The sequence below is a fragment of the Phycodurus eques genome, chromosome 22 (genome assembly GCF_024500275.1).
Source record: "Phycodurus eques isolate BA_2022a chromosome 22, UOR_Pequ_1.1, whole genome shotgun sequence".
In the NCBI taxonomy this organism is placed as follows: Eukaryota; Metazoa; Chordata; class Actinopteri; order Syngnathiformes; family Syngnathidae; genus Phycodurus; species Phycodurus eques.
In genome coordinates this window covers 4472880-4494819 of record NC_084546.1, presented here as the reverse complement: position 1 = coordinate 4494819, position 21940 = coordinate 4472880, and the positions used below count along the sequence as shown (strand labels likewise).

Here is a 21940-nt window from a genome sequence, read left to right as displayed (position 1 = left end):
TCTTAGGCCAGCCAGGAGAGACCCCCCACTCGCCTTTCACCCCCACACACTTCTTTTTAACATTCCACACCATCATTCAAAGCATTTCGGCATTCCCCTGTGTCCCTCTGACGCCGTGTCCGTGGGGATTTGGGGATAGAAAGGATTGTTGACCACAGGGACAGAATGTCAGTGTTTGCTGTGGTTTCTTTCGCTTTGCATGCCATGAGCGCGCACTGAGAAGTCCAAAACAACTTTTCTTGTGCGTGCGTCTCATATCTATATGATCGACATCGCATTACGTTGGCCGGAACGCATCGATCGCAAGCGACATCGTAGAAGCGAGGACGTGTAACTCTGCCGGCTAATGACGGCAATGACAGCTTTAACGTCGCCTCCTTTTACGGCTCCTCGTCAACTATTATGTTTGATTACAAGTGCAAATAAAACAGGCGACGGCTGGGTGGTCGGCCACCGCGCCGAGACGACGTTATAGGCGTACACTACGCGTGCTGGGATGGAATAAATCCTGGAAAGAAGTGAGCATTTTGCAGCATTTTAATGAGGAAAATAATTTATTTTAATATGTGCGGCCATAAAAGTAAACTGTGCAGTGTAATAACTTCCCAACAGATGCCTTTTATCAAGACAGTCAATCAAAAGTGAGCATTATTATCTTGTGGATATGCCTAATAATGTGGCCTATATGTACAAAAATGCTAAAGTAGCTCATTTCTTTGTGATAGTCAGATTTCAAATCCCACATTTTGCATTGGTGTACTACCCCCCACCCTCTACTTAAAGAGAAACAAGTGAGCATTTTGGGAGTTTTTAGGCTTCTTGCCTCAGTAGCAAGATAAGCTAATCACCCCCAGGGGCGCCGGCTTCATATTTCACAGAAAGAGACTCGCATCTTCCCCTTTAAAAGGTCACGCAATCCGTTAAAAGAGCGGATAAGCTGATGTATAAAAGTCGACTTAAATGACTGACTCCTTCAGCGCCTGGGTAACAAAATGCAGCAACACGCGTATTCTTCTTGAGTAACGATTAATGCGAAGGGCTACCAAATCCTCTGATTTCAGCCTTTCAACAGTAAATATTGTCAGATTTCTGTAGTCCTCCATGAAACTAGACTGATTATCTTTGCCGTTTCATCAAAATAAGACATTTGCAAACATCTGCTTTCACTTTGGGAAACGGTTATCAACATTTGTGCCCATTTTCTGACATGTTTCTGCACTGTCAATTTGAAATAATGTCCTGTTTTTGAATAAAGGGATGGAAATAAAAAATAATGTTTTTTAAATTTAAATCCAATCCAAAACATGTAGGAAATATAAATATCAATATGCAACACTTTAAGACAAGTCAAAGGGGACAAGAGAGAACAGAACAATCCCTTTTACCCTATTCCGAGGAAATCACGATGTCGCATCACTGGTTAGCTATTTTACCTGGGGCACCTGGTGACCCCTGATCTACAGTGTGCAGCACAGTCAGCAAAATAGTCCCATCCAATCACAAGCGTGAAGGATTTGCAGGCGTATTCCAACAGTTGACCTCGCTACGGGGCTAACAGTCTGCCTTTGAGGCCTTTAAGCACATAAATATCCTCCAATTTATCATTCCCTATCTATTTCTTTTATCACGCAGTTTGCAGTCGTTTCCGGGAAAATGTGCCGCCGCTGCTGCGATCAAAAGCGTGCGGCAGAAGAGATTTATGCGAGCAGAACGTATCTCGTGCTCAGCGTGTGTCAATTCAAAAAGCACACAAACACACACGCACATGCTGCCTGTCTGCATGAGTGACAGATTTTCAAAGAGGTTGGATCCCAAAGCCGGTAAAGTCCCCAAATTAGACTAAAGGCTAGATGTAGGTTGCAGGGAAAAAGTCGTCCAATAAAAACTTGTTCATAGTGTAAACGCTGCCGTTTCAACTTTGCACTTTGTGTGTGTGTGAGAGAGATCACGTCGCTCGCTGCATCACACTTCCTGTCAGGCGAGGGAAGAAGACTTTTACTGCTCATCAGTAAAGGAACCGTCCGCCATTTAAAAAAAAAAAAAAAGGGGGAATTGGGGCTCCTGACAACAAAGCTTCAGAGAGGAGGGGGGGCATTAGCAGCCTGGTGCGACTGACCCCCCCGCCCCCTTTCCTCCCCTTCCCCCCACCCAAAATTCTCTTGTTTGTGGCTCCAGTGTTCTGTCTGCCTGTGGCTCTCCCCCTGCTCCATTTTTAGCTCTCTGCTTGTTTGCTTTTTTTGGTCATCTGCTTCTTTAATTTCTTCATTTTTTCCCCTTTCGTGCTCACCCTTTTCACTTCCTCTTCCTCCTCCCTCCTCTTCCTCCTCCTAGCCGGCACCTGGTGCTGAGGTGTCGCCGAGGTACAGTAGACAGGGCTTTGAAGTCCCCCGAGGCCCCCCTCGGGACGGTGGGGTGGTGGGGGGGTGCGAAAGAGGGGGCCTTGGTTGGGAGCGTCTAATGTGTGTCGAGGTCCTTTGGTGTTGCTTTTAATTTGTTGGGAAACACAGGTCAGATTAGACATCATATCACTTAAATATAAATATCAATATTCGGACAATGGTGCCATGATATACAAGTTGAATTTGTTCCATGACCACACTTGTAACTAAAAGCATTTGTATCTAAAATTATCTTGCCCCATTCATTAAAAAAAGTAATGTATTTTTAATAAGGAAAATAACACTCTATAATACTGTAGTTGTTTTTTTTTTGCAGAGGATGAAGAAAATATCCCTGAGAGTGTTGTTATATTGTCTGTCCACGTGTTGCTCCACCGTTTGTGTTCAAATATCCACTGCTTACAGGGATATATACCGCAACTATTGATGCTATCCGTTAGCCCGTCAATGGCATTTTACATTTTGTGTTAGCATTAAGCTAGCGGGGGGGGGGGCTTTCCTAAGGCAACGTTGTTTGGTTGTTCAGCCTTGGTGGAGGTCTGCTCTCTATGCCGTCCCATTCGATGTGAAACGAAACCGACTGTGATTTTGCTAAAAGTGGTGTAAATTCTTTTTTCTTTTATGCAGACTAAAGTGGGCGGAGAGCAAAAAAGAGAGCAGGAACACGCGAGATGAAAAATAAAGGAAAAGCAAGAGAAAGGAATCTATGAGTCAGTTTGACTGTGAGCTGCTAGAAGTCGGCTAGTCATGTTAAAATACCATAAGACCACCAACACACACTACAAACCCACGCCAGACTCACACACACACACACACACACACACACACACACACACACACACACACACACACACACATACAGTACACACACAGGCAGAAAACTGCTCCAAGATACGCCTAGAATCCAGTAAAGTTTGGCAAGGCACACACACATTCATATTAAAACTTTATGCAAAAAATTCCTGCTGATTCTCTCACGGAGCAAGCTGCCCAGCAGACCAGCTAATTATTCTCAACACACACACTGACACACACCTTTGCCGCACATTCCTCAGCAAGGTAATGAGCTGCGTTTCCTCACCGGAGATGTATGGAGGAAGTGAAAAAAAATATATTTTTTAATTCCCATTTCGAGCATCAAACATTGGTGCAGAGGAGCAACAATGACATCACCCTGATTCTAAAGTGACATCATCCTGAATCAATGATTGAACACCAGGATTCTTTGTTACAACAAGCCATGATGGAGGCGTCGAGCAGAAGATCCCATCATCACATCACGGAAACAAAGAGAAAAAAAAACTGTTCTCCGGATAAGAGGCACTGGGTGCTTGCTTCAAGCCGTTTTTGTCACTCCCAGTTGAAGTTCAATGTCACATTCACACATAAAACAAAAGCGAATGAATCATTGTCTCTTCAAACAACAAAATGTTCAACCATAACATAATTTAATCTAATGAAAGTCCACTAGCTTAATCCTAACCTATAATGTGAAACACAATAGTTGGGCTGTTAATTATTGTATGTGTTACAACACTAAAGGGGTGAAACTATACATTTCAGACTTGTGTATATAGTAGTGCCTTGACGTACGAGTTTAATTTGTTTCCTGACCATGTTCGTAACTGAAAACACTCGTATCTCAAATAATCTTTCCCCACTGACGTGAATTGAAGTGAAATGAATCCTTTCCTGCGCCCCAAACAACACCGACAAACATTTTTGTAACATGATTTTTGAGAGGCAAAATTGTATTTATATAAAAATACACTAATAACATAATTGTATAAAATGTAAGGAATTACACAGTTTGTGCGTCATGAAAATTCAACAGGCATTGGGGCAGTATAAAATATACAGACACACTACAATAAGATTTGATGTTGAAACGGAAGAAGACAGTCTCAATATTAATCGTTCTTTGCAGAGGATAAAGAATATATGCCAGCGAGTTTTGTTGTGTGCGCTATCTGTGGATCCAACTTGTGTTCAAATACAAGTTGTGTAAAGGTTTATAATTACCGCAACATTGATGCTAATTTCGGTCGCGTGTCTGTGGCCTTTTGCATTGTGGGTTAGCATTAAGCTAGCAGACTTTTGTAAGACAAAATGTTTTGGTTCACTGAATTTAAGAATTTGACACGACAGTAAATGAGAATAATGAACATATTGTGACGTTTTTACGTCTCTTGTATGGGATCTCATTGGGATTAGCTAATGTTGTGTCCTATGTGTGCGTGGTTCTGCTTTGCATCGCACGCCGAAGGCGCTTTTATCCCAACAACGGCAGCTCCAGCGGAATTGGACACGAGAGCAGCAGAATAAATCTTTCATTTCAAAACTATAAGGCCTTCATTTCCAATCACACAACAGGCCTCGCTGCTGAATATCTGATTGGGGTAGAAGTGAAGGGTGGTGGGGGGGTGGTGGAGAGAAACTGCAGCGGCAACAGTCATCCGAGGACTATAGTGTGATGTTGATGTCGCCGAGTGGCGGCCCCGACGTGTCATTCACGCATCGACAAAGCGAAACTTTCCTCCTTTTTGCTGCTTCAAATGTGTCATATTGTTTTCCAGACACAGGGGAGATGGGCTGAAAGGGAAATGGACCTTTTTTTTTTTTTTTATATTATTATTTTTGACAGGAAGTGCTGCATGCGTGAACAAATACTACATCTCAGCCTTTACCATTGCACATTTTAAATTGATGCTTAAAAAAAGAAAAAAAGAAAGCATGACTTGAAATGCAGCTTTGCAATGAACTCTAACGGTGCAACGCTTGTACTTTAAATCCTTTATCCTTTATTAGGCAAAAACTCATCCTCGATCACACAAATGGAAATTGGGAGGTGAACACGAGGAAAAGTGAAGAAATAATAGTGTGTTTTTGCAAGAAACTTAGAGAAAGAGATATGAAAGAGACATTGGAGGTGGAGGGAAGAGGCTGGAGCTGAGTGAGGCTGGAATACAAAGAGGTATCTATGTATGTGTGTGTGTGCGTGTGTGCGCGGCACGTGTGTGTGTGTGTGTGTGTGTGTGTGTGTGTGCTTGTGTTGTCCCCATGGTCCTTCTAGCTGTCTTCTTCTATTGATCAGCTCATATTGATCCAGTTTGGCACATAAGCCTTGACCCACACTCGCGCACACCCATACATGTTCACTTGATTTGGCTGGGCTTTGACATCGGGGACATGAGGGAACGTTGTTCACGCAAACACACACACACAAAGATGATGTACAGCCACTTTATTAGGTACAGAATACTATATTTAAAAAAAATCTGCCTTTGCAAATATAACAGTGCTCCATTTCGAGGTAGAGAACTATACATTCTCTCTCTCTATTTTATTATTATTATTATTTTTTAAATTGGAATCCTTGCGAAGATCCAGAAGAGCCCTGGTGGAATAAATTGTGGTCTTCTACAGGTTTGCATGAGTAATTACCCTTTCAAAGGCGGAATTTGGGCGAGGTGTGCCTAATGTTGTGGCCGTACATAGGTGTGAGCACAAAGCACACGAGGATGCAGTGTTTTGATTTTTTTGAGGCTTCAAAGTCCCTTCTGAATGAGAAACTTTGGTCTTTTGTGTGAGCGTAGACACACATACACTCGCACAGAGCCCACCTTCTGCTGCTGTCATGGCTCCGAGCTGTCAAAATCACCCTCCTCCTCCGCCTCCCCTCTTGCTGAGCTCGTCTATTCTGTCTATCCAGCCCTCCCTTTTTTCCCCTCTCTCTCTCTCTCTCTATTTCTCTCCCTGCCTGCACTTTAGTTGTGCATCTCCTCCACATTTGTGCGTCTTTGCATCTACATTCTGCCTCCTCAACACGCTCTCACTGTCCTTTGCCTTCAACTGGGATGAGCATTTACATACTAATGGGGCTTCTACGGAAGGAACGAACCAATGCAGCACGCTCGCCCGTGTTAACACCGACGTGCGTGCATTTCAACATGCTGTTTCCACGCAAATGTAAACAAACACATGGAGACAAATAATAAAAAAAACCCTGACGACGGCTCTTCTTTTTCTATAACTACAACCCCAATTCCAATTAAGTTGGGACGTTGTGTTAAACATAAATAAAAACAGAATACAACGATTTGCAAATCATGTTCAACCTACAAGATATTTAATGTTCAAACTGATAAACTTTATTGTTTTTAGCAAATAATCATTAACTTAGAATTTTATGGCTGCAACACGTTCCAAAACAGCTGGGACAGGGTCATGTTTACCACTGTTACATCACCTTTTCTTTTAACAACATTCAATAAACGCTTGGGAGCTGAGGACACTAATTGTTGAAGCTTTGTAGGTGGAATTCTTTCCCATTCCGTTGTCGTATTCTATGCTTCATAACGCGCCACACATTTTCAATGGGAGCCAGGTCTGGACTACAGGCAGGCCAGTCTAGTACCGCACTCTTTTACTACAAAGCCACGCTGTTGTAACACGTGCAGAATGTGGTTTGGCATTGTCTTGCTGAAATAAGCAGGGGTGTCCATGAAAAAGACGTTGCTTGGATGGCAGCATATGTTTCTCCAAAACCTCTGTGTACCTTTCAGCATTAATGGTACCTTCACAGAGGTGTAAGTTACCCATGCCATTGGCAGTAACACAGCCCCATACGATCACAGATGCTGGCTTTTGAACTTTGCGTCCATAACAGTCCGGATGGTTCTTTTCCTCTTTGGCCCGGAGGACAAGAGGTCCACAATTTCCAAAAACTATTTGAAATGTGGACTCGTCGGACCACAGAACACTTTTCCACTTTGCATCAGTCCATCTTAGATGAGCAGAGAGGGTGTTGTTGATAAATGGCTTTTGCTTTGCATTGTAGAGTTTTAAGTTGCACTTACGGATGTAGCGCCGTACTGTATTTACTGACATTGGTTTTCTGAAGTGTTCCTGAGCCCATGTGGTGATATCCTTTCACATTGATGTCGTTTTTTGATGCAGTGCCGCCTGAGGGATTGAAGGTCACGGGCATTCAATGTTGGTTTTCTGCCTTGCTGCTTCCATGCAGTGATTTCTCCAGATTCTCTGAACCTTTTGATGATATTATGGACCGTAGATGATGAAATCCCTAAATTCCTTGCAATTGTACGTTGAGGAACTTTGTCCTTAAACTGTTCGACTATTTTCTCACACACTTGTTCACAAAGAGGGGAACCACGCCCCATCTTTACTTGTGAATGACTGAGCAATTTAGGGAAGCTCTTTTTATACCCAATCATGGCACCCACCTGTTCCAAATTAGCCAGTTCACCCGTGGGATGTTCCAAACAGGGGTTTGATGAGCATTCCTCAACTTTCTCAGTCTTTTTTGCCACCTGTCCCATCTTTTTTGGAACGTGTTGCAGCCATAAAATTCTAAGTTAATGATTATTTGCTAAAAACAATCATGTTTATCAGTTTGAACATTAAATATCTTGTCTTTGTAGTGTATTCAATTAAATATAGGTTGAACATGATTTGCAAATCATTGTATTCTGTTTTTATTTATGTTTAACACAACGTCCCAACTTAATTGGAATTGGGGTGGTATGATAAATACGTTCATCAGCAAAAGATGGATTTCCCTTTACCACGGTTGGCCTGCGTTACACAAGAGTTGGGTGTTGTCATGTTGGAAACGTATCCTCTTTTGCAGTGTCATCGCAACCTGGTTGTGTGTCAAAGCGACACGCAGTCCTTTCACGCCAGATGAAAAGGATTTGAGATGTGCACCATGGTGTAAATACACTCATTGGACATTTCATTAGGTACACCTGGATCATCTAATGAGATCCAAAACAAGAGCTGGATTAAAATGATCATGTTTTGGGATCTTATTTAGCTCCATGTGAGGTTTAAAAATGCGACAGAGTGGTGGCATTATGCTTTGGGGATGCTTTTCTTCAACTGGGGGCTTAAACAAGGTGTAGCGAATTATGAATAAAATAGTAGTCAGTATTAGCATGAAACCTTCAGGCTTCTGTTAAAAGCCTATGAGAACAGTTGGACTTTATTTGGGGTTAGGGTTTTGTGCTAACACTTACTGCTGTTCTTAATTCCCTCCATCTTCTTTAAGGCCCCAGTTCCAGCTATATAAGCAAAATAATAGTCAGTGACTTGATTTGATAAGAGGGTGTGCACACTTGTGCAACCGCATTGTTTCCGTTGTTTATTTTTACTTCCCCTCAGGAAAAAAAAATAAAAAAATAACAGTTTGACAGGTTAAGGGTCACATTAATGGTGGGGAAAAAGTTGAAAATTGACTTTGGTCTCTTTTTTTTTAAATTAAAAAAAGGCATTTGAACAGGGGTGTGTAGACGTTTTCTATACATGCATATGTGTTTACTATGTGTGTGTCATTGTGTGCTTCCTGCATGGCAAGCAGCATGTTATGAAATCAAGTGTTTATGAGCGTTTTCGTTTTTAAAATTTTGTGTTTGTGTGTTTGTAATGGAGGACGTTTTGGTTCACGCTGCTTTTCCCAGAAAATCATTTATTCGTCTATGTGTGTGTGTGTGTTGAGCCATTTGTACATGTGCACGTACACGCTTATGAATACACTTTGCTTACATTCTTGGCGAGGTGAGGTGATCGACCCTCCTTTTTCTTCTGTAGCTCTTGCTTTTTTTTTTTTTTTTTAAACATCGTATGAAAAACATCTTCGCAATCTTTCAAACTGTGGATACTCTCTACCAAATACGTGTGCGCTTTTGCCCAATAGAGTGGGTGAGCGCGTGTGTGTGGGCAGGGTTTTAAAAAATTTATATATTCTATAAGCGGGAGGAGGAAACAGAGCATCGTGAATAGAGAAATACAGTCCCCTGTGTATGTGTGTGGTGTGGAGGGTGTGTGTGTTGTGTCAGTGGAGCTGACATCTGATCTTGCTGAGCATGGTGAAGACTGTGTGTGTGTGTGTGTGTGTGTGTGTCTGTTTTGTGGCCTGTATCTGTCCTCCTTTCTGTGTGGGTGGTAAGAAGAGGGAGTGTGATGTATGTGTGTGTGAGTGCACTTAGTTTGAGTGTATGCATCCCTTTGTGTATGCATGTGTGGAGTTGACACTATGAGGGGAGAGGGGAGCAAAAAGGCAACACATTTAAAAGGGGTGAAGAATGGAACATGTCGACTAATAATAGTTATTTAATTTCACATTTCAGCACTCTCCAATGTGACATAAAAAGTTCAGTTTCAAATTGACAGTGCAGCAAATGCACAAACATAAATTGATTAGGATTCAGTGACTGGTTTGGTCTGTAATGTAAAAAAAAAAAAAAGTAAAAGCAGATGTTTTCAAATGTCTTATTTTGATCAAACAAACAGATAGTCTGCTCTCAAATCTGAGAATATTTACTGTCGAGAGGCTAAAATCCTGGACAATGTGACATTAAACAGTGTCACTTAACGATTAATCGGTTTGATTATAGTTTCATGAATTTGATGAACGATTAATTGTCGAGTCATTGTCTACTCATTTCACATTTAAAAAATAAACACAAAACAAGCACCTTCACACACAAGCTGCTATGGCCACAACTAACTGTTGGCCATTCGACCTGAGCTCACAACAGCAAACTCTACACTCTCATTGGCTGACACCCACATAACTCACCAAACCTGGCCCCGCCTTTTAATCCACACACACTCAAAGTCACAAATATACAGTAGGTGTGACCGCACATGCACATTTCGTTGTTTAATAATACAAAATATTTTTTAAAATCCAATTAATCGATGTCATAATCGGTAGAATAATCGATTGTAAAAATATCCCCAAATATATTCTTTTCTTGTCCTCCCTAGGAGATATGTCCACATGATATTAACGGGTTGTGCCACAGAAACATAGAAAGACAAGAGCACCCTCACACACATACACACACACTGTACAAGTCATTTGTCTCCCTGGTACTTGCGGGTATTTTATGTTTTGTGTCCTCGGTGCATGGTTCCATCGACTCACTGAAGGAGCTCCGTCATAAATATTTTATCTGGTAACGACCAAACAAGCAAAAGCGACAAAAGATGTTTTTATTTGGGGGGGGGGGGGGGGGAAAGGAGGAAGCTTGCCGACTTCACCTGTGGTTTGCAGTCATGTAACTCAGGGGAGGAGGAAACACAAAACAGGAAGACACACACTCACACACACGAGTGCAATGACGCACACGCAGACAGCCTCATTGATTTTGTGCGCTAACACTGTCCTGTCATCACATCCAGTGCGAATCTGCATGACCCCCTCCCTCACCCTTATACGTGTGTAAATGCCACACTTGACACTTGTCCCCCTCCCCGAGCCCCTCCTCTCCTCATTAGAAACACCACTCTCCTCCCTTGATAATCCTCCATTTTAACACCCCCTCCCACATACACACACACATACAACTCCCCAATCATCCTCCTCCACCCATTTTGACTGCACATGCATCACTACAAGCGCACAGTGCTGCATACACTGATTAAAAGAAGAATATCCCCCTCCTCCCCAACATAAATCATTTGACGCGCTTTCGTGCTATCGGAGCATACGGTGGAAAAATATTCGACGTTACGTCGGTCTTCGATACACTCGTGTCAAGCGTGCAAGGTTGCTAACCCTCAGGCTCAACAATGCGTACCAGATGCGTCATTGCTTCGAGAAGATAAACATCTGGACCTGTCAAAGGCTGCAAAACAATTCGAAATCCACCAACTATTGTGTGAATTCAGTTTTGTTATAAAAAATAATAATTAAAAAAAATTCTAAAAAAAGTCTCCACACCCCTGCTCACGTCAAGTTTGGAAGAAAAAAAACGAGACCAAGTTCTTCCACTATTAACGTGATCTATAACCTGAACAACTCTTATTTTTATAGGGTAAGTAAAAATAAACAACTGAAATATTGTTACTGTAACTGGAAATTAGCCAATCACATTCAAACGCATGTTAAATGGGAGTCAGCACACACATGCCACCATTTAACTCCAACAAAGCTCAGATGTTCTAGTTGGCTTTTCCAGCTTTCTAGCAGAAGCCTGAAGGTTTTGTGTGAACACTGACAGCTATTTTGAACTGTTCATAATTCCCCCCATCTTGTCTCTGACCCCAGTTCTAGTTAACTAACTAAATAACAGTCGATATCAGCACAAAACCTTCATGCATCCGCTAGAAAGAAAATAAATGTCAGGAAAAGTCAACTACAACATCTGAAATTTAATTGGGGTAAATCGAAGTGTGTGCTGCCTCCCATTTAACATGTGTTTGAATGTGATTGGTTCATTCTGAACACAGCCAAATCCTCAGTGATAAGAAGGTGTGCACAGTTTTGCAACCACATTATCTCAGTTGTTTATATTCATGTCCCCTCTTGAAAATAGTTTTTTTTTTCTTAAAAAGGAGTTGAGTTGTACAGCTGCAAAAGGTTTTGAAATGATTTTTCTTAGTCTCATTTTTCTATAGCACAAATAAATGTGGCATTTGAGGGGTGTGTAGACTTTTCACATCCACTGTCATTCAGCTACATTTTGTCAAGTTGATTATTCTTTTTGCTTGGTCACTGAGAAGAGATGCAGCCTCCCTTTGGATCTCCTTCTTGACTCCTTCTCTGGCCAAAAATACCCAGCATTCCTCTCATATTCCCACCTCCTCCTCTGGTGCCCACCGTTTGGAGGTCATGACTGCTTCCAGCGTTTCTCTCCATCCCCCCCCTCCTCGCCAACCACCTCCCCCCAACCCTCCTTCTACCCAGCATGCCAGTGGTGGAGGGGGGCCGGCTCGAGACCTCCACCCCTGGCGGGGCGGCTGCGGCTCAGCCTGGCCGACACGGCGGGCATCCTGAAGCGCCTCCAGCACACATGCACAGACAAATTCAAGTCCAGAAATGCCAAGTATATTTTGTCATAAAAATAGGATATGGCGACAAAGCTGCCAAACAGATAATAGAGGGTCCAAAAAATAGAAATGTGTCCCGTGGGGAAAGAGGGAGAAAGAGCGAGTGAGAGAGAGAAAGAGATGGCGGGGGCCTCAGTAATTTGGTATTTCCTTTCTGGACATGGGAGGAAGGGCCATTGCCCTGGAGTACACAAGCACACACACACGCATGCATGCACGCAGACACACGCACACACACACAAACACGCACACGCACACACATAGAGCTCATTTAATGACCCTTAAATGTGGCCTTGGGCACTGCAGCCTTAGAGAAAAAGAAGAGAAAGGATAAAGATAGTCAGATAGATGTACATAATTTCACTCCGGTACAGTACCCCAAAAAGTAAACAAACATACAGGATGTACTCGCAACGTGAGGGGTACACACCCACACACATGCACACAACACACGCACACCAATGCAGGAGTTCAACTGGAGGTTAGACCTTCAGGCTCCTGGGCTAAAAAAGAGAGACAGAGAGAGAATTCATAAGCAGCAAGGCACGCACTGCTGGGATTACGGTGTGTGCGCGCACACACACACACATGCGGGGAAAAGGGGAAACAGAGGACTGAAAAGAGGAACATTTTTTATTTTAATTTTTTTAAACACTTTGTACTTTGAGATGGTTCACAAGGTCAACATACAAGTTCCAAACATTGGCGATCCTGTGGTAGGATTCTTGTTCGGCCAATGTTTTTTTTCCTTCCCCAAAACATCATTTGATTAAAATCAAAACAACTATGTTTGGAATATTTTTATTAATAAGAAAAGAGCACTCTATAATACTGTACTTTTTTTTTAAAAACCATACGCGAATAATAAAATTTAGTAGAATGAAAAGAAATTCCACTGATTTTGCAACAATCTTTGCTTCCATTTAGTGGACATTGGGCTGCTCCTTCTGGTGTGTGTGTGTGTGTCTTGGCCACCTGGGGGCAGTACAATACAGCTATACGGATATACTGGACTGCAGTAATATTAGTCGTTCTTCGCAGAGGATAAAGAATATATGCCTGTGAATAATGTCATATTTTTTGTTTTATATGCGGTGCCCCACTGTTTCTGTTCAAATATCCATTACGTGAAGGGTTTTAACACCGCCACATAGATGCTAGTTTCATGAGCCTGTCGATTACGTTTTGCATTGTGTGTTAGCATTAAGCTAGCAGACTTAAAGGCAAAGCTTTGTGGTTGTTTTAAATACACAACGACGCCACTGTACTTGGACGGACGGATGGATGGAGAGATGGCAGACAGGTGAAGGATGGATGGTCGGGGAGGGTGGCGGGAGGTCTCTGGCGGTCTTTGATCGTCCCAGCAGAAATAATCAACAAAGCCCTGGAGCTGGACCTGTGTGTGCGTGCGTGTGTGTGTGTGTGTTTGTGTCTGTGTATGGGGTGTAGAGGGGGGGGGGGGGGGGGGTGATTTAGGCTGCCTGCCAAGACTTACTCCCACCAGGAGCAAGATCAAAGACTGTATTCACTCTCTCTCTTTTTTTCAATCTCACTCTATCATATTCTTTCCATCCTGCTGCTCTCATGTCACCCGAAAACATTTGTGTTGTACAGTCACAGTCATACAACAAAAGTAGTGTTTCCTCTGGAAAAAACACACAAACACTGGCATCTTCATCAGCACGTTGTCATGGGAGCAGGTGTGTATGTGTGTGTGTGTGGCCTCAAACCTCATGACGGCAGTTATCCCCACTTACATTTCACATGCAGGCAACATGTCCCACTGTATGGGAATTCACACTTACAGTATTTGCACTGTGCATGGTAACAAATACATAAATGCACTCGAATTATAAAGATAATGTTTCCATCCCATTGAGACCAGTGCCATTTTTTTTGCTTGGAAATATACTAAAATTGGCAAATAAATCTCCAGATTCCAGTTTGGTCCTCCTCCTGCATCATTCACTCCATCGTCATCACACTCCATTTCTCGACCATGTTTCCACTCCGGCCTACTCACACACACACGCACACGGACACACACACACACACACAGGCTGGAGCAGTACTCATTCTACTTATAGCCTCGCCATAAATCAACCTGTCATTCCCCGTCATGCTGGGTGCATTTCGCTGGTGAGGCTAGTGGCAAACACACACACACACACACACACGGTGTGAGGGATGGCAATGAACACACACAAACACAAACACAAAGAGTCCGAAGGGTGCTCAAGCATTTCAATGATGCTCTATCATGACTAAAAACACTAAAATCTGACGTTTTTCATATTAACACAAAATAGCACAAAATAAGTAGTTATGGATGTCTCGTATTGACAAAAATTTTCCTTCTCCCAAAAGCTGCATGACTGACACCGGAGCCCTGAGGAATCCCAGGATTTCATTGAGCTTTGTGCAGGAGTGTGTGTATAGTGTGTGTGAGTGCAACAAGACAGCACACACACCACATGCAACATCACATAATCCAGCGGCCTGACCTCCCCCCACCCTCCCAATACAGTAAATCTGCACATTTGAGAGTGGCCTTTTATTGTGGGCAGCCTCAAGCACACCTGTAAAGTGGAATCATTTTCTCAGCAAAGAAGAAGTCCTCACTTATACAGCTTTGTGAACAATATTTGAGAGAAACAGGCATTTTGTGTCCATAGAGAGAGCTTTGAGTTCAGCACATGAACAAAATGGGAGAAAAAAAGATTGAACATGATTTTGTTTATCAAGCCAGATTTTGATCATTACAGTGAGCAGGTGTACCTAATAAAATGTCCAATAAGCGTACGATGGTTTATAAATGCAGGCGGGGGGAAAAAAAGAGATGATATTCACGCTACAGCTGACTGGTGGGTGCAGTGGCTGATTATACTCCATTATGATGATGGTGATGATGGTCATTTAATGGAGTGCTAACATGCAGAGTCAGTGATTCGGGCGCAAAAAATGACGGTTATTGTTATGCGCCATTTATTTGAAGTATGCTACGCGTACAGTAAACAAGAGTGATGGATTATCATCATTTTCTGACACCGTGTCACGTCTCATATCTCGTTTAGCATGAGCTGCTTTTTTTGGGGATGGGAGGGGGCGGCCGACCTTCAGGACAGACTCCCTGGCCAGTTTATTAGGTACACCTAATAGCAGTTGTAATATGCGTGTCAGGGAGGCGTATGTATTTCCAAGGTCGCACATCTCAGGCTTTTGGTATGTATCTTATGCAAGTCGTCCTCCCTCCGCACTCTGCTGCTCTCCTCCTCTGCATTCTTCTCTCATCCTCCCTTCACCCCCCACCCACACACTCCAGAGAGTGTCCGTTGCTCTGACCTCTCTCTCTCTGGGGAGAGTTGGCCATCTGCCCAGCTCTTTTTCTTTCCCACTCTTTCTTTCCCTCTCTCTTTCTCCTTTGTATCTTTGGTCTTTGTTGGCTCTATCACTCCATCTATTGATCTATCTATTTTTCTAATCTCCTTTTGTCTCGCCTCTCCTGTGCCCCCCCTCAACCCCGACTCTTTCACCCCACCCCTCTTCCTCTGTTGCACGTATTGCGCGCATCCTCTTATCTCTTCATCCTCTCGCCTGTCATCCGCCCACTTATCTCCTCGTCCCCTCTCCTGTTTTAACCCCCTCCTCTTTTCCTCATCTCTGCTTGCTGCTGCTGCTGGTGTGGCAAAGGAACGCTGCTGGGCTAGGCAGCCGGCTTAGGCTGCCTCTTTCTCTGGGCACCGTGCCCACAGAGGGTGGGTACAATAGAGGAGGGGAGCGGGTTGGGGTTGTGTATGTGTGTGTGTGTGTTGACAGAACGGAGCATATTTTTGTTGAGTCACACTTGTTAAGAGTTAAAACAAAAGCATATGTTTTCAATTTTGGTTCAAAATGTCACTTCATTTGCAAAATTTAACGTTGGAAAAAATGAAGAGAAGCTCTCGGATTTTGTGTACTTTATATGTGTGAGTAAAATTCCCATTTTTGCTGTTCTTGATGAACTACGCTGACAGCAAAACTTAAGAGTCTTACGAGATACGAGGCGTCGCTCGGTCAACTTTGACAGGCAAGCAAAAATGTAAGCTACGAGCCCTGGATGGTAGCAGGGAGCTCACTTCGGACAATTCTTCAAAAAAGAGAATTCAGAATGTTTATTGCTACTCCCAGGTTGAAGTTTACTCCCAAACGAAACATGAAACAAAGAGAATCACACTCAAACTAAAGTTGCCTTCCGAAAGTCTGTTAGCTTAACGCTAACCCATAATAGGAAATGCCATAGATGGGCTAGCAAAATTAGCATCTATAAGGCGATAGTTATAAATCTTTAAGATACTATTTGAACACAAAATGGTCACAACACGTGCAGAGCATATAACAATACTCACAGGCATATATTATGTATCCTCTGCGGATCACAGCTAATTCGACTGCTGCTTAGTTGCTTCTTCTGTTTCTTGATCAAATCATCATGTAATATGTCTGTATGTATTATACTGCCCCCCTGTTGGCCAAGGCACGCACACGAGACACACTATGCCCATTGAATTAATGCATGGAACAAGGATGCACAAACGGTTCAATTCATGGCCACTGAACAAATTAAACTTGCAGCTCAACGCAACACTGTCTTTTCATTTAGATGGCCCAAATACCAAAAAAGGTCCACTGTTTTAATTCTATCCAAAGCTATATATTTTTTCCTCACCTAAATAATACGGATGGATGGATTCCTGCCTCCAGATAGGGAGACTAACTTTCTTTCATGTGGAGCTCACCCTGTGCCATCTTGCTTTATGGCCACCACTGTACGAGAGAAGAATCAGTGAGGCAGCACCATCTGTCGGTGAACTCTTTTACTGCAATAACACACAGTGTCTCCTGCAGTTGACGTCTATCTGGGATGATAACACACAGCGACAGAGGAGGGGGAACTACGTTAATAAGGAAAAAAAACAGACAAGGCCATCCATCCATCCTGTGTTTGCAACACTAACAAGACGTGTGTGCTTGACCCAAAACATATTTAAAGCCTTGAATCCTCATTCGGTTCACGGTAGAAGCCATAAAAGTAAGACTGAGTAAGACATTTCGAAACTATTTTAAAACTTGTTTTGTGTGCTTATCTTATGTGTGGGATGTTTTCAGGTGTTGTAGTTGCAGAGAGTCACCGGTAGACGGCAGCGTTCCTTCTCATCTGACTTGCACAAAAACCTACGCAACTCACTTGAGTTTTAAGTTTGACCCTCCCATGCAGCTCAAAGCTAAATGCTAGAGAAGGTCAATCAAAAACGAGGATGAATCTTTATTTTTCGATAAAGTAATTGAACAGGATTTCATTAGGTTTACCTCATAAAGTGGGTCCACAGAAGCCAAAGGGCGGAAAAATCAAGTGACTGTATTACATAGCATGGCAACACTGCACATAAACACATACAAATGCCTTTTCGTTTCATTTATGACCCCCACAAAATATGCTTAAAGGACAAAATACATAGAAACTAAGCTGCTCCACTTTAATTAAAATGCAACTTCGAAGGTCAGAGGCGGTTAAATTGGTGCTGTGGCTTGTGGCGGTGACAAAACGCAGGCCGCCAGCCAGCGCCTTTTATATAGACAATGTCTACAATTATGTGCATCGTACTGCTCGTGTAAAATCCACACACACACATGTACCAAACACACGCACACACACGCATACATTGGTCAGGACGTATGCCAAACTATGCCAGGCCTCGCCTCGGCAGCCACCGTGATGACATCACCGCCTCGAAACACATCTGAAGCTCCTCGTTTGTCAAAGAAATAGCAATATTCGCGTTCAAGCGTGTTAGCATCCTTGACTGATTGGTCCCGAAAGGGTCACGGGGACCTGTCTTGCCTCACACTGACACACATGGAGGGGTTAAGCCCATTCCCAAATGGAGAGGAATTCCCAGGATGCACATCAACCAATCAGAGATCATCATTCAAAGAAACTCTTCAAATGGAGAGGCCCCAGTGTTCACGTGCACCTCAATATGTGTCTGTGTTCGTTATTAGTGTTCCCACTGGGATACACACACATGCACACACACTCAGTCAGACAAACACACATACACGCACACACTTTAGGAGACCCCGAAGCATCACTTCAGAGTTTGGGTGAAGTGTGGAGAGGTATGGAACAGACACTACTATTGCATTTTAGATCCACATGATGGAAAAAAAATATTGAAATATACTTTACCTGTTTACTTCACTTTACCTATTCGTGCAGGAAAAAGTGTAGAGACATTTTTTTCTGATGTATGGGGGGGTTCAAGGGGCACCATAAAACTCAAGCCGGCCTTCAGATCTGTGTCGAAAGTGACTAAATACGTTCACAAGTTTCCATGACACATTCCCAAACATAAATTCCCTACCAGGGCTCTGCAAATTTGAATAAAAAACCAAACAAACATATTTTCTATGCAGAGAGAAACATTTGTGCATCATTTCCACCCAAAATAGAAGGCAGGCTGCACCGCATAGTGAGAGGGTAGCCTTCATTTAGGCTAAAAACACACATAGCACTTCACAACTGTCATATACATACTTGACGTACAGGCACTTTCCCGAACATATAGACTAAATTTATCGAGGGGGAACTTCACATAGCAACATAACATGGTCATAAAATACGTTATAAGTACCCAAAGACTGCTCTTTGGATGACATGACAGAAAACAACACAAATAATAGAACACGTTTTTTTTTTCTTACCTTATGTGCTCGAATCCTTTTGTTGAGCTCCAAGAAGTTTGTCCAAAGTGATTAAAAAAATAAAATAAATAAAAATAAAAAAGTGCTGAAAGTGCGAGACAGAAACCCACTTCTTTTCACGCTTCTATTTTGACAGATGTCAGCTTAAGTCCACTTTTTCGGGTCACTCAAAGTCCATTTATGAGCAGGGGCAGCAGTGAAAAATGATTCTCTGTTGAGGGAAGGTTGGAAAAGTCCTGAAAAGTCCAATGCAAAGACAAATACGAGCCCGAATCGGTGCTCGCCGAACAACAGGTGTCAGGAATAAAATAAAATCAATTTGAAAATGAAGTCCTCCAACACAGAAGTAGTAGTAGTAGTAGAAGAAAAGCAGGAACTTTCTTTTCAACACAGTCCACCAAACTATTTTTTTATGTCGCGACCCAAAAAGTTGTGGTTCTGACTGCCGAATCTGCACCTCCGTGCTGTGTGTCAAAATGAGGAGGAAGAGGAGGGGAGTGGGTGTTTCTAAGTGAGGAAGGTGTGTCCGTCAAAAAAGACGAGATTGGGGGGAAAAAAAGAAAAAGAAAAAAAATGATATGTCAGGAGTGGGATTTGAACCCACGCCTCCATTCGGAGACCAGAAACCCCAGTTGCACTACGTGGAAGGTGACGAACCTTGAGTCTGGCGCCTTAGACCGCTCGGCCATCCTGACATGAGAAATCACGTTTAATATTACGCATTAAACAAAATGTACCGTTTTTATTGGGACTACCCGCCATTTTGTGTCCAAAAATGACCTTGATTACAAAAGTAGCATACCAGCCATTTTGTGTCAAAACAATATTAAAAAATATTGGCATATCAGCCATTTTGTGTCAAAACCTTGATTACAAAAATTTGCATCCTACCTATTTTGTGTCAAAACAGTATAATAAAATGATATTTTGTGTCGACAAAATTCAGTAATTTGAAAAAAAATAGAAATGTTAAACATTTTATTTTTTTTTGTATTAAAGCTTAAAACTATGTCAGGGGTGGGCTTTTAACCCACGCCTCCATTCAGAGACCAGAATTCCCATCAAGAAGGTGCAGAATCTTGAGTCTGACACCTTAGATCGCTCGGCCATCCTGACATGCTGAAAAATGGCTTGTTTTGCAACATGATTTTCATAAATGGACGCCAGCCACAAAAGTTACTCTATTTTCATTCATGTTGTGTTTGAAAGTTTAAAATATTTATTGTCTAACTGTCGAATTGTCAATGAAACTAGTGACAAAAAAAATGTTGGTACACCAGCCATTTTGTCTCAAAAGAATACAGTACTGTAAAAAAAAAAGAGAAATTAATTTCTGTACATTTGCATTCAAATTGTCAAAATGAATGAATTAAAAATCATGTCAGGAGTGGGATTTGAACCCACGCCTCCATTCGGAGACCAGAATTCCCATTTAGAAGGTGCTGAACCTTGAGTCTGGCGCCTTAGACCGCTCGGCCACCCTGACATGCTGAAAAATGATCTGTTTTGCAACATAATTATAAATATATGGCAGCTTTTCAATTCGTGTATGAAAGTTTAAAATCTTTGTCTAACTGTCTCATTGTCAATGAAACTAGTGACAAAAATGTTGGGACACCAGCAATTTTGTGTCGAAAAATACAGTACTGTAAAGTGTTAAAAAAAAAAAAAAAAAAATTCTTTTCTGCACATTTGCATTCAAATTGACAAAATGAATGAATTTAAAATTCATGTCAGGAGTGGGATTTGAACCCACGCCTCCATTCGGAGACCAGAATTCCCATTTAGAAGGTGCAGAACCTTGAGTCTGGCGCCTTAGACCGCTCGGCCATCCTGACACATGGAACACAGTAAATACAACTCATATTTTTCTGCATGTACTATAGCACAGCCGCCGAACCATATTGCGCTGTAAAATGTTTAAAGTTAGCTTATGTACATTTTAATTCACATAGTTTTCCTGACAGACGTCCATCTAGCTACTATTTGCAAAGTTTCAAATGGGGGGTAAAATGTATAATTCAAAACACATTGTGTGTGTTTTTGGGATTCTTTTTCTTCATTAGACAACAGGCAGTAGTTACTCATATACCAGAAAGTGATACATTCCCCCAATATTCAGTCAAATTAAATATATATATATGTCCATTTCTGAACATTTTTTATTCAAGGTGAAAGCTTAAAAACATGCTAGTTTCAGTGGGATTTTAACTCAACACCTCAATTTCAAGAGCAGAATTGTCACGTTGTGTTGAAGAGCGATGAATCCTTGAGTGTGGGACCACACAGGAATGCTGGCATACCAAGGGCCGGTATTTCGACCAAGGTCACAACTGAGCCGCATCTCCCGTTTGAAGGTGAAGCTCGGAGAAGAGTCTTCTGGATGTTTGGAGTGTCAGTGGCTAACAGCTTATTTTAGCAGCTCGGCTCCTCTCACATTGTTTGGATTTCCGCTCCCGACGTCCTTCTCACATTTATTCCATCTCCTTCGATAACACGCCCCTCTAATACATAGGCTTCGTCGAAATGCTCCCACAAACACGTTATCTCAAGGACATCAGTGTTTTTGTGCAGGGGATCACCGGTATCGGTGATTCTTATCACGAGTGCGCACAACACCAGGTAGCGGTAATGTGTGCTTCTCAGTTCCCTCACAGGTCGTTGCATTTAAAGGCGCGCATTTTTCGATACAGATCTCGTATCGGATTGGATGAAAACGCACCCTAATTGTCCGTCTGCTCCCAAATTAATCCCCAAATAATAAAACATTGGCGCATTTATCATCATTTGCATGCATGCGAGGCGAAATATTTGTGCGGCATATTTATTTACTGTGATAACAGCCATTAATGTGCGTGATTTAGTGTAGATCCACGAGCGGTTTACTTTGGAGCGCCTCGTTGGCCACGCTGGATGTTTCCCCCTGAATGCGCCTCTAT

General features: G+C 42.4%; 1 protein-coding gene and 3 non-coding genes across 4 annotated transcripts in view; all 4 read right to left on the bottom strand.

The window, feature by feature from the left end:
- The window catches only part of wnt5b (wingless-type MMTV integration site family, member 5b), a 44152-nt gene extending 24586 nt beyond the window's left edge, over positions 1-19566 (bottom strand). The window contains exon 1 of the mRNA XM_061667648.1: positions 19002-19566. The gene's annotated coding sequence lies outside the window, so the exon portion shown is untranslated. The remainder of the gene's footprint in view (positions 1-19001) is intronic.
- A 14-nt stretch (positions 19567-19580) lies between these two features.
- trnal-caa (transfer RNA leucine (anticodon CAA)) lies at positions 19581-19696 on the bottom strand. Its single transcript has 2 exons — positions 19659-19696; positions 19581-19626 (listed from the first exon to the last, which is right to left on the bottom strand). It is a non-coding gene; the product is annotated as a tRNA-Leu (tRNA).
- A 684-nt stretch (positions 19697-20380) lies between these two features.
- Positions 20381-20487, bottom strand: trnal-caa (transfer RNA leucine (anticodon CAA)). The gene is made up of 2 exons: positions 20450-20487; positions 20381-20426 (listed from the first exon to the last, which is right to left on the bottom strand). It is a non-coding gene; the product is annotated as a tRNA-Leu (tRNA).
- A 245-nt stretch (positions 20488-20732) lies between these two features.
- Positions 20733-20839, bottom strand: trnal-caa (transfer RNA leucine (anticodon CAA)). The gene is made up of 2 exons: positions 20802-20839; positions 20733-20778 (listed from the first exon to the last, which is right to left on the bottom strand). It is a non-coding gene; the product is annotated as a tRNA-Leu (tRNA).
- Between the last annotated feature and the right edge of the window lie 1101 nt (positions 20840-21940).